Source organism: Melospiza georgiana, chromosome 3, assembly GCF_028018845.1.
Source record: "Melospiza georgiana isolate bMelGeo1 chromosome 3, bMelGeo1.pri, whole genome shotgun sequence".
In the NCBI taxonomy this organism is placed as follows: domain Eukaryota; kingdom Metazoa; phylum Chordata; class Aves; order Passeriformes; family Passerellidae; genus Melospiza; species Melospiza georgiana.
Window position 1 is genome coordinate 23,584,853 of NC_080432.1, and position 9,154 is coordinate 23,594,006.

The window sequence follows — 9,154 nt, forward strand, 5'->3', positions numbered from 1 at the left end:
GATGAGAATTTGTGAGGAGTCCAGTGCAAACCTCTGCAGTTAAGCAGCCAAGAAACCAATAGAATGGAAACCCTCAGGTGTAACTTTGGGTTTTATTTGCCCAGCTATTACCATGTCTCATTTATAGGTGTGTGTTTAATGTATGTCCAGGCGCCACTGCAGGGCCTCTGGGATTTTTGTTTGCTGTGTTTCATGCAGTGGCCTTCCCAGTTAGAGAAGCAGACAAACTGACTGTGGTAAGGAGCAGTACCGGAGGTGGCCAGCGGGTGCCAGACCAGCTCCACAAAGTTCTTTGCATCACATGAACAGCCCGTGACTCGCCTTTGAGGATGGCGTAAGCGCGTCGGTACTGGATGCGCCCTGCTGTAAGGCGGGGTGGTTCACGTTCATGCCTCTTGTCATGCTCCTGCTTCCAAAGGGACTTAGTACCCCACCAGCACTGGGGGTGAGAAGTGTTTGTTGCCTCCCTTCCTAAGTATTTCAATGTTGTGTCTGATTCCTGCAAGTTTCATAGGGGAATGAGAGCTGCCCATGTGGGATGAGCACCTGTGTCTGTTAAATGCTGTGCAGTGTCAGAGTTACGGATGTTTTGCTTTCAGCCTCCCTCTGTGCTATGGGAAGTGATTTATTTGTTTTTAAAAAAACCCCAGCAATTGGGATCATCCTCTAAAAAACTTTTGCTAATGGCTTCTCTGTCCCAAAAAAAGTATCTCAATGACCCTGGTAAAGTATAAACAAAAGTAAAACATGCTGTTGGAGAGGAGGAGGATGACACGGAAAGGGAGAAAATAAGGAAAGGTTTAGGATGCACAACTAGTTCTTAGAGAATTCCTGATTCCTGGCAGTGGGCACAGAGAGACTTGCCTCTGCTGCCGTGGCCATCCAGCCATGGGCAGAGCAGCTGCTGAGGCTTCCCCCATTCTGCCAACAGCAGTCAGCCTCCAACATGTGGCCATGGTTTTGCCAGAATGTGGAAAACACATAGTTTGAATGTATTTGGATGTTGTCTGACATCACCTGAGTGGAGCAGTTTGGTGGGCAGGATGCCCTGTGTGCAAGGGTCCTGGCAGGGATCGGTGACTGGCACAGGCACTGGCAGTGTTATTTTCCCAGGCAGGCTCCTGATCCAGCTGTGGGGGAAGGCAGCAGCAGCTGGATCAGCCCAGCAGCAGCAGCAGCACACGGAGGAGACGCTCATCTGCACAGAGCCCGTCAGCCCCATGGCTCCCCTCATGGCAGCGAGGGATGATCCCGCCGCAGGGGAAGGGCTGCGGCAGCCTGGAGACTCCTTCAGCCAGCACTTGTTGCAATCTCCTTCCTGCAGCTGTGCCTGGAGCATGCTGGCCTGCAGTGGTGCTGCAGGGTCCCAGGGATGCTGCTGGGCTCAGGGGGCAGAGTGTGTACAAAAGCTGCATTCCAAGCGCTGATTGCGAGACCCCGGAGCCGCTGGCAAGTGCAGCAGCTCTTCTTCACTTTGTGCAGGTGAGAACCCAGCCTTGAAGCTTGTCCCTGGGGACAGGGAAATGCTCTGAGTGTAGGTTTGAATTCTCAGGGACAGTCAAAATGAGAATTGTTTTGAGGCAGGTATTGTAATGTTTGGTTTGGGTGTGTTTGCAGGAAAGACAGCAGGAATAAACCCCTTGCACAATGAAGAGCTTCACATGGCCAGTTTGCACCCTACAGATACACTGATCATATCAGCCCACTGAACACTGGGGGCATCTGATGCAGAGTGCAAAGCCTCTTTGAACAGAGAGGAGAGATGAGACTTGAAGAAATAATTTCACAGATGCAGAAAAAGGGAGCAGACGCTCTGGTCCCTTTGCTCAGGCTTAGCTCTTCCAAATCCTGGGCATGGTCCCTCTTGGAATGCTTCCTTTATTGCTGATATGCAGCTGGAATACTGAATGTAGCTGGGGAGAAGTATTGCTTAGTAATTTAGGTGACGTTTTTGCTGGATAAATTCTGGACTAGAAATGGGCTGTACCATTAAAACTTGCTTGTTGCTCTTTTATTATTGACCTGACTGTTCTACAGGGGATAAAAATCCTGATTTAAGAAAGGTTTTTTTTTTTTTTTACGGCTTGGCTGCCACATGGTTTTACCCTCTGTGAAGTCACGTAAAGAATGATTAGCTCTCCGAGTTCTAACAGCCCTGTTGGAGAGTATTTCAGAATGACCTCCCCTGTGCTATTTCCATTAAGAAAGTTTTGAATTGTTAGGAACTGCCAAGATCAGAAATGTTTTGAGGCAGATCATATTTATGTTTATATTGGGTTTATATTGGGTTTGGTGTCTCTGCAATAAAGCAAGCAGGGAATAAGCCCCTGGAACAAGGAAGTAGAGCAAAAGTGGAATGTTTGGATGGTCAATTTGTTCCCCGCAGATGAGGCTCCCTGAATACTTGGGACATCTAATGGGAGTGCAAAGCTTCTTTTACTTCTAACATGCGGTGCTATTGTTCATGTGCCAGCACTCTTCTTGTTGTGAAGAGAGACAACCAAATAAATCCCAAAAAGTAAAACCCAACCCAGAACTGGGCTGGTGCAGGTTGTGCTGGACACAGCCCCAGCAGCAGCAGACGCGTCTGGCTCTGCCTCTGTGTGCCGAGCGCCGGCGATTGGAGTCACCCGGCCTTGTTCTGAGGCTGGGTACCCAGCTCCCGTCACTGCCAACTCCGAGAGCCATCCCAGATTCAAACCCTGACACTTCTGCCTGGCAGAAGCACGGGTTTGAAGATGGATTCAACTAGAAAAGGAAAGATCATTGAAGGAAAAGGTGAGGATAGAAGGGATCTAAAAGGCTGGAGTAAATGGAAAAAAGGTCCCCCCAGATTCCAGGGAAAACTGGTCCATGGTGTCAGTGGTGGCTCTGTGTCAGAGTAGGTGTCTGACAGCTACAGATGATCCTGCAAGGACACCCATGGCATCCCAACATTGTCTCATTAGTTTATACTGCTTTCTCCTTTTTGACAGTGGCCAAATGACTCCTTCTGTCAGCCGGGACAGGGTCTGTGGCCACAGCTGACCCCAAAATGGACATGGTCATGAGATTCAAATCCTGTTGCTTCCTCTGCCATCAATGTCTGGTCTCACTATAGATAAATGTTGTGTTCTTCCTCTGCTTGCTGATCAGGTCCAACATTGAGGATGGTATTGAGGTGCTATAGAAACACCAATAAGGCCTGCCTGCTTGCAGAGAGGTCTTTGTGGTTTTCAGAGCTAGCAGTCACAGCTGTGTGGGTCTTTACTGAGTATTCACAGAAGCCCAACCTCAAGAAATAATCTTTTTCTCCCTCTTATCCTTGCAGCCTCCAGCTTTCTCTTCCAATTTACTATTTCAGTACTATCCACAGGAATAAAATGCACGCTAGCTTCATGAAAAATAAAATAAAGCAACCTTCTTGTTGTCATACATATTACAAAAGTTCTATTACCATTATATTGCAAGGGTTCTATATTGCTAGATTTTCATACCTCCTTCATGTTTCTTGTAGGCAGTTCCTCTAGCACTGACTCTTCCTTGTTCTCACAGCAGCCAACTGACTCCAGCTCCCACCAATCCACTCTTTTATAGCACTGTTCTTATTGGTTACAGGTGAGGCCTGTTAACATCAGGCCTGCTCCTAATCTTTAGTAATTGCTTCAGCTGCAACTCTTTAGGGGATAAGATTACATTCTATACCACCTTCATTTACCCATACTGTATCCCCCTACACCTTCTGATTTATTAAAAGCCCCATGAGTGCCTCACCTATTAAATGGGTTGATTGAAAGGTGGGATTCCTGGGCATCCTCCACTCCCAAGGACCCTCCCTCCTCTGCCTGCAAGGATGGTGTGTGGAACCATGGAGGTCTGGGCTCCCGACCTGCTCAGGGGGCCCTGGCAGAGGCTGCAGAGCAACGCTGGCCCCAGGGTCACTGCCAGGGAGGAAAAGGTGAAGGCTGAGTGTGAAAAATGCCACACATTTTTCAGACTGAGCATGGCTCAGCCTCACACAGAGGTGAGGTTGGATCTGAGCTGCTCTCTGTTGGGAGGAAGGCTCTTGTGGCAGCGCAGAGAGGCTGTGCACATTGGCAGGGAACAGCTGTGCCCTGCATGTGCCCCCTGCAAGGAGCTGTGCTGCTGCCAGTGCCCCTGGAGCTGTAGGGCTGCTGAGCTGTGGGGCAGGGAGAGGAGCAGCAGGGTGCATGTGCAGCTGAGCCATTGCTGGAGAGCACAGGGCTCTGGGCTCCCTGCTGTCCCAGGGCAGCCCAGAGGCCAGGCTGTGCCTGTGGCAGCTCTGGGGAAGTGGCTCAGGGTTTTCCCCTGGCCTGCTTAAGGTTGCTGCTCTTCAGAGCATGTTTCCCTGTGCAGCTGTTTAGGAATTTCCAGGAAATGTGTCCCATGAAATATGGAGCTTCATGTGATAAATGAAGCCCACACCTCAGTTAAAATTTAAAGGAAGTTTAGGAAGAGACAATAGGGGACAATGTCAATAAAGCAAAAGAAACTGTGCTGGATGCTTCTGCAGTCACAAGTGCACTAATCAACACAGCAGCACCCCTAATTATACCCTGGGTATTGCAACAGCCAAATACATATTCATAATGGTAATTCATATTCAAATACTTTAACATGGTTCCCCCTCCATCCCTCCCCTTCAGAGCATGTGCAGTCATCCTCATTGTGGTGTCTGCTGCTTCAATGGGCCTCGATTCTTTCATTGGTTAAATGTTAACATCATCACAGCACAACATTCGTATTAAAAGAACTCAAAGCTTTAATGTTGACAAAAGTCAATATTATAAAAGACATAGTGTTCACTCCAAGGTTTGTGAAAGCCAACACTGTAACATATTTATCACACTTAAGATGCTTTACGTTTGCATCTTCGCCTCTGTTAAACTTTGTGTCTCCATTTTGCAGATCTGACTGGCTATACTCTTACCAGGAAGTTTTCTCTGGATGCTTCTTACCCACAAAAGTCCTTGATCCCATCCAGAAGAGCTCTCTTTCCTCCAAGATCAGGAAGAATCTGCCACCTGCCTGAAGAGTGTTTGAAGAAGAGAATTTATGTGTTAGGCTTTAAAGTTGCAGATGCACATATGTTCTGATATTTAGATGTAGTTTTGAATAAATGTGTTTTGATTGTATCTTTTAAATTTCGATGATATATTTTTAATTGTATGTATTTTATCTTTATTTTAAAAAAAAATTAAATAAAATAAATTCATATAAACCAAGCAGACAATTCGAGACCCGGACCTTCTAGCCTAGAGATTCTGGGAGTGCAGCTCACTCGATGTGCCAGTGTCTCACCACGTCCTTTCCTCACTGGGCCTCTCCTCTTCTTCTTTTGCCCTGTTTTCTTTATGTCATTTGTGCTGCTCTTTCTTACTTGGCATTAAGTAACAAAGGGGCCACCTGTTCATATGTTCGGGGGACAATGCATCCAAAGGATCCTGTCGAGTCAAAAGTTTTCTAGCAGGGTGTGTTCTGTGCTCACCAAAGGCCTGAGCAAAGAAACAAAGAGAAGTGTGCCCAAATGGCAAAGCTTTGCTCCTTTGCAATCTCACACAGATCTGACTCACAGGTGTCTTCAGTCACAATTTCATGGGTAAGAAGAGGTTGTGTATTTCCCTAGGAAATGATGCACTGCTTTGGAAAAGTCATCTGTATGTATATTTACCCAGGACAGCAGTCCAGCTGTGTTGTTTGCAAGTTGTTTGCAGAAGGATGAGTGGACTGTGAGGCCAATGACAAGTGACAAGGATTCCTCAAATCTATTTATACTCCAGTCTGGGTGCCATTCAGCCCAAAGATGAGAGATCATTTGTTCCCTTGGCCGTGCTTGCCAGTGCAATGAATTCCTGCGTAGCTGGAGCAAGCAATTCTGGATTCAGCTCCAGCTCTTGGTGGGCTGCATGATCATTGACAATGCTCCCTATTGTCCTTGGTTACAATATAAAGATGTATTCTATTCCCATCTTCAAGAGCTATTGAAACCAGGAGTGGCATTGTTCTTTTCCTTATCTCCTGTTAATGGGCCCATCAATGCCTTTCCCCATGACTCAGAGATAATTCCCTCTGGGAGCCCTTTCTGTCTCATGGACCCACCCCATGACTCATGGAATGATAAGAGCCCATTGTGAGATGCTGTGCCCTGGGGGAGGAACTAAGCATCCCCACCTGGATATAATCTGGAGTTTGGGACAGAACAAGCAGCCTTTCCACTGGATTCCCAGAGGAATGGCTGCCTTTTCCACTGGATCTTCAGAGGAAGACTATATCCTTCTACAGGCTCACATGTGCCACTCCAGTGTGGAGAGTCTGGTTCTAGCATGGCTTAAAGAAAGAGGCCATGAAGGTATACAGTTGAGGGAAAAGTAAAAGGTAGTTGTAAAGCAATTCCCAGGCTTGATTCTATAAATAATTAGGCTCTCTCAAGCACCACTTTATAAACAATAAGATTCTCAGACAGTCTTCCCATAACAGGCAAAACACTCTGTCCTTGGGCTCTCTGGGAAAAGATAGCTACTCTGGGAACAGATATGGAGGTTTTGGGAACTTTTCATATCACAGTGAGAACGCTGGTCCTGTTTTCAATAAACAAATCATAGGTATTGTAAAACAAAAGGAGGGGTTAGAGTTTTCTCTGTTAACCTATCATGAGCTTGGATTTTACAATATGCATGAAGTTAATTAACACTTATATATTATATATACTTATATATATAATATATATATATATATTATATAACACTTATATGTTATATAAAGTGGCTGATTGATCAATAAATCGAAGTCAATGCTGATCAACGACAAGGTGGGTTGGCTTCCTTCGCTTTCAACACTCCAGGAGGAGTGCAGCCACTAATCCAACTGGACTAGTACCAACACCCTGACCATGAGGCTGTCACTTTGTATTCTGACTCTGTCAGTGGTTTTTCTTTTGTATTATTGCATGTATTTTGGGTGGGTGTTTTTTTTTTTCTTTGGTTTGGTTTGGTTTTTGTTTTTTTTTCCCCCCTTTTTCCTAATAAATTGTATTTCTGACTTGGAGTCTCTTGCTGGTTTTTCTTTAAAACCAGAACACCTATCCATAAATTATTTTGCAGTTTTCTTTTGTTGCCCGATTGATAAATGACACAAAACTCGGATAAGTTTTGTGGGTGCTTTATTAAGGGCCCGGGGAACTGGGGGACTCACGTCCCTAAAGTCCGAGCCCCCAAATTCACGTATGGGTGCTTCCCTCTTATACATGCAATTCACAACAAAGTCTCCAAGGAACAGTTTCCCCGTTCCCCTTGCCTAGCCTCCAAGAAACAGTTCCCCGTTCCCCTTGCCTGGTCACAGACCCCTTGTGATACATTCCTTGGTTCACAAACAAGATCATTAATCCTCTGCTTATCTTATTCTAAGAGCATTGTATGCTGCCTCTAGACAAGTTAGCATTCTTACTTTCTTGCACTAGTTTAATTATTTATTAAATCCCTAAGACTACCTGCTAGGTTACACACAAAACTCAACACACTTTTCAACGGCTACAAAACTGCTTTTTAACAAATCAGTTCACACACAACTCACTATAATTAAATATTTTGCTAAATTTCATTTCTTTTCCAACATTTCCCCCCTTTTGAGCATCCTTCAGTCCTGCTGCAAGGATGCTCAATCAACAGTATTGACAGTAACATCTTCATAACGAGGTGGGGAATGTTCTTCATTCTGCCGCCCACGGGTCATTGCCTTCAGCAACCGGAGAGATCGCCTCTTTTCCTTTTCGATCACACCTAAGAGGCATCTATATACAATCCATATAGTCACTAGAAATACTAAAAACATTAGTACATACTGTATAGCAGACGTAATCCAGCCAGACAGGTGAAGCCCCAAAGAATCAAATACTGCTCCTATCCAATTATGCTGTGCTTCCCTTTCAATTTCCTTGGTTTTTGTTTCCACTTCTGCCAGTTGAGAAATATCTTTCTCAACTTCAAGTGTAACATCTGGAATGTGTACACAGCAATGATCTATTCTCCTACTCAGGTAAGATTCAGTACCGTGTTTCCTTGTTGTTTATCCTGATCCCAACCGACTCCTATCTTGCCTCGGCTTCTTTCAGCCCCCCGTTGCCATATTGCAATAACTTCACCGGCCTCAACTTTCTGGCTGTCAAAGATAACACAAGTTAATTGAACATCCATCCCTTCCATGACTGTAACCTTTGTTTCTTCAACCTGTACAAGAGTAGACCCTTGAACGGGTAATAGTCTCATGATCACTAGCAGTAATATAATTAAGAAGGCAGCTTTGCGCGGAAGATCATCCGGGTTGGAGACACTATCTGGGTTTCCCACTGGAACGGTGCCTTCTTTACCCTGGTGTAATGGATCCAAGCATCCATCCCCTGGACCTTCACCGCCGTGTAGGTCGTCATCATCACCTGGTGGGGTCCGCTCCATGATTCCCGTAGCGGATCCGTGATCCACTTCTTGACGTACACCTGGTCCCCAGGCTGGATGTCGTGGACAGAATTCTCCAGCGTGAGCGGTCTATTCCACTGTAACGTATTTCTTAAAGAATTCAAGATCTTATTAAGTGACATAACATACTCTGCAATCGCCTGGTCCCCACTCACATGTACCTCCCCTTTTAATACAGTTGCATGATATGGTTTGCCATATAATATCTCATATGGACTTACGCCTACCCTTTCCCTTGGTTTAATTCGAATCCTGAGTAGGGCCAAAGGCAAAGCTTGAGGCCAGTGCAGTTTAGCTTCCTGGCAAATCTTTTTGATTTGTCCTTTCAGGGTTTGATTCATCCTTTCCACCTGCCCACTAGACTGAGGTCTCCAGGGGGTATGCAAATTCCAGGTTATATCTAACATTCGTGCTAATTCCTGCACTACCCCGGCTATAAAATGTGGACCCCTATCTGATGACAATCCTAAAGGTACTCCAAATCTTGGTATTATTTCTTTTAACAAGGTTTTTACCACCTCCTTAGCCTGATTAGTTCTACATGGAAAAGCTTCCGGCCACTCTGAGAATGTACATACGTACACTAACAAGTATCTGTATCCCTGTGCCCTAGGCAATTCAGAAAAATCAACTTGCCAGTAATCTCCTGGTTGTGGCCCGACTTGCAACTTTCCCATTTGTATTTG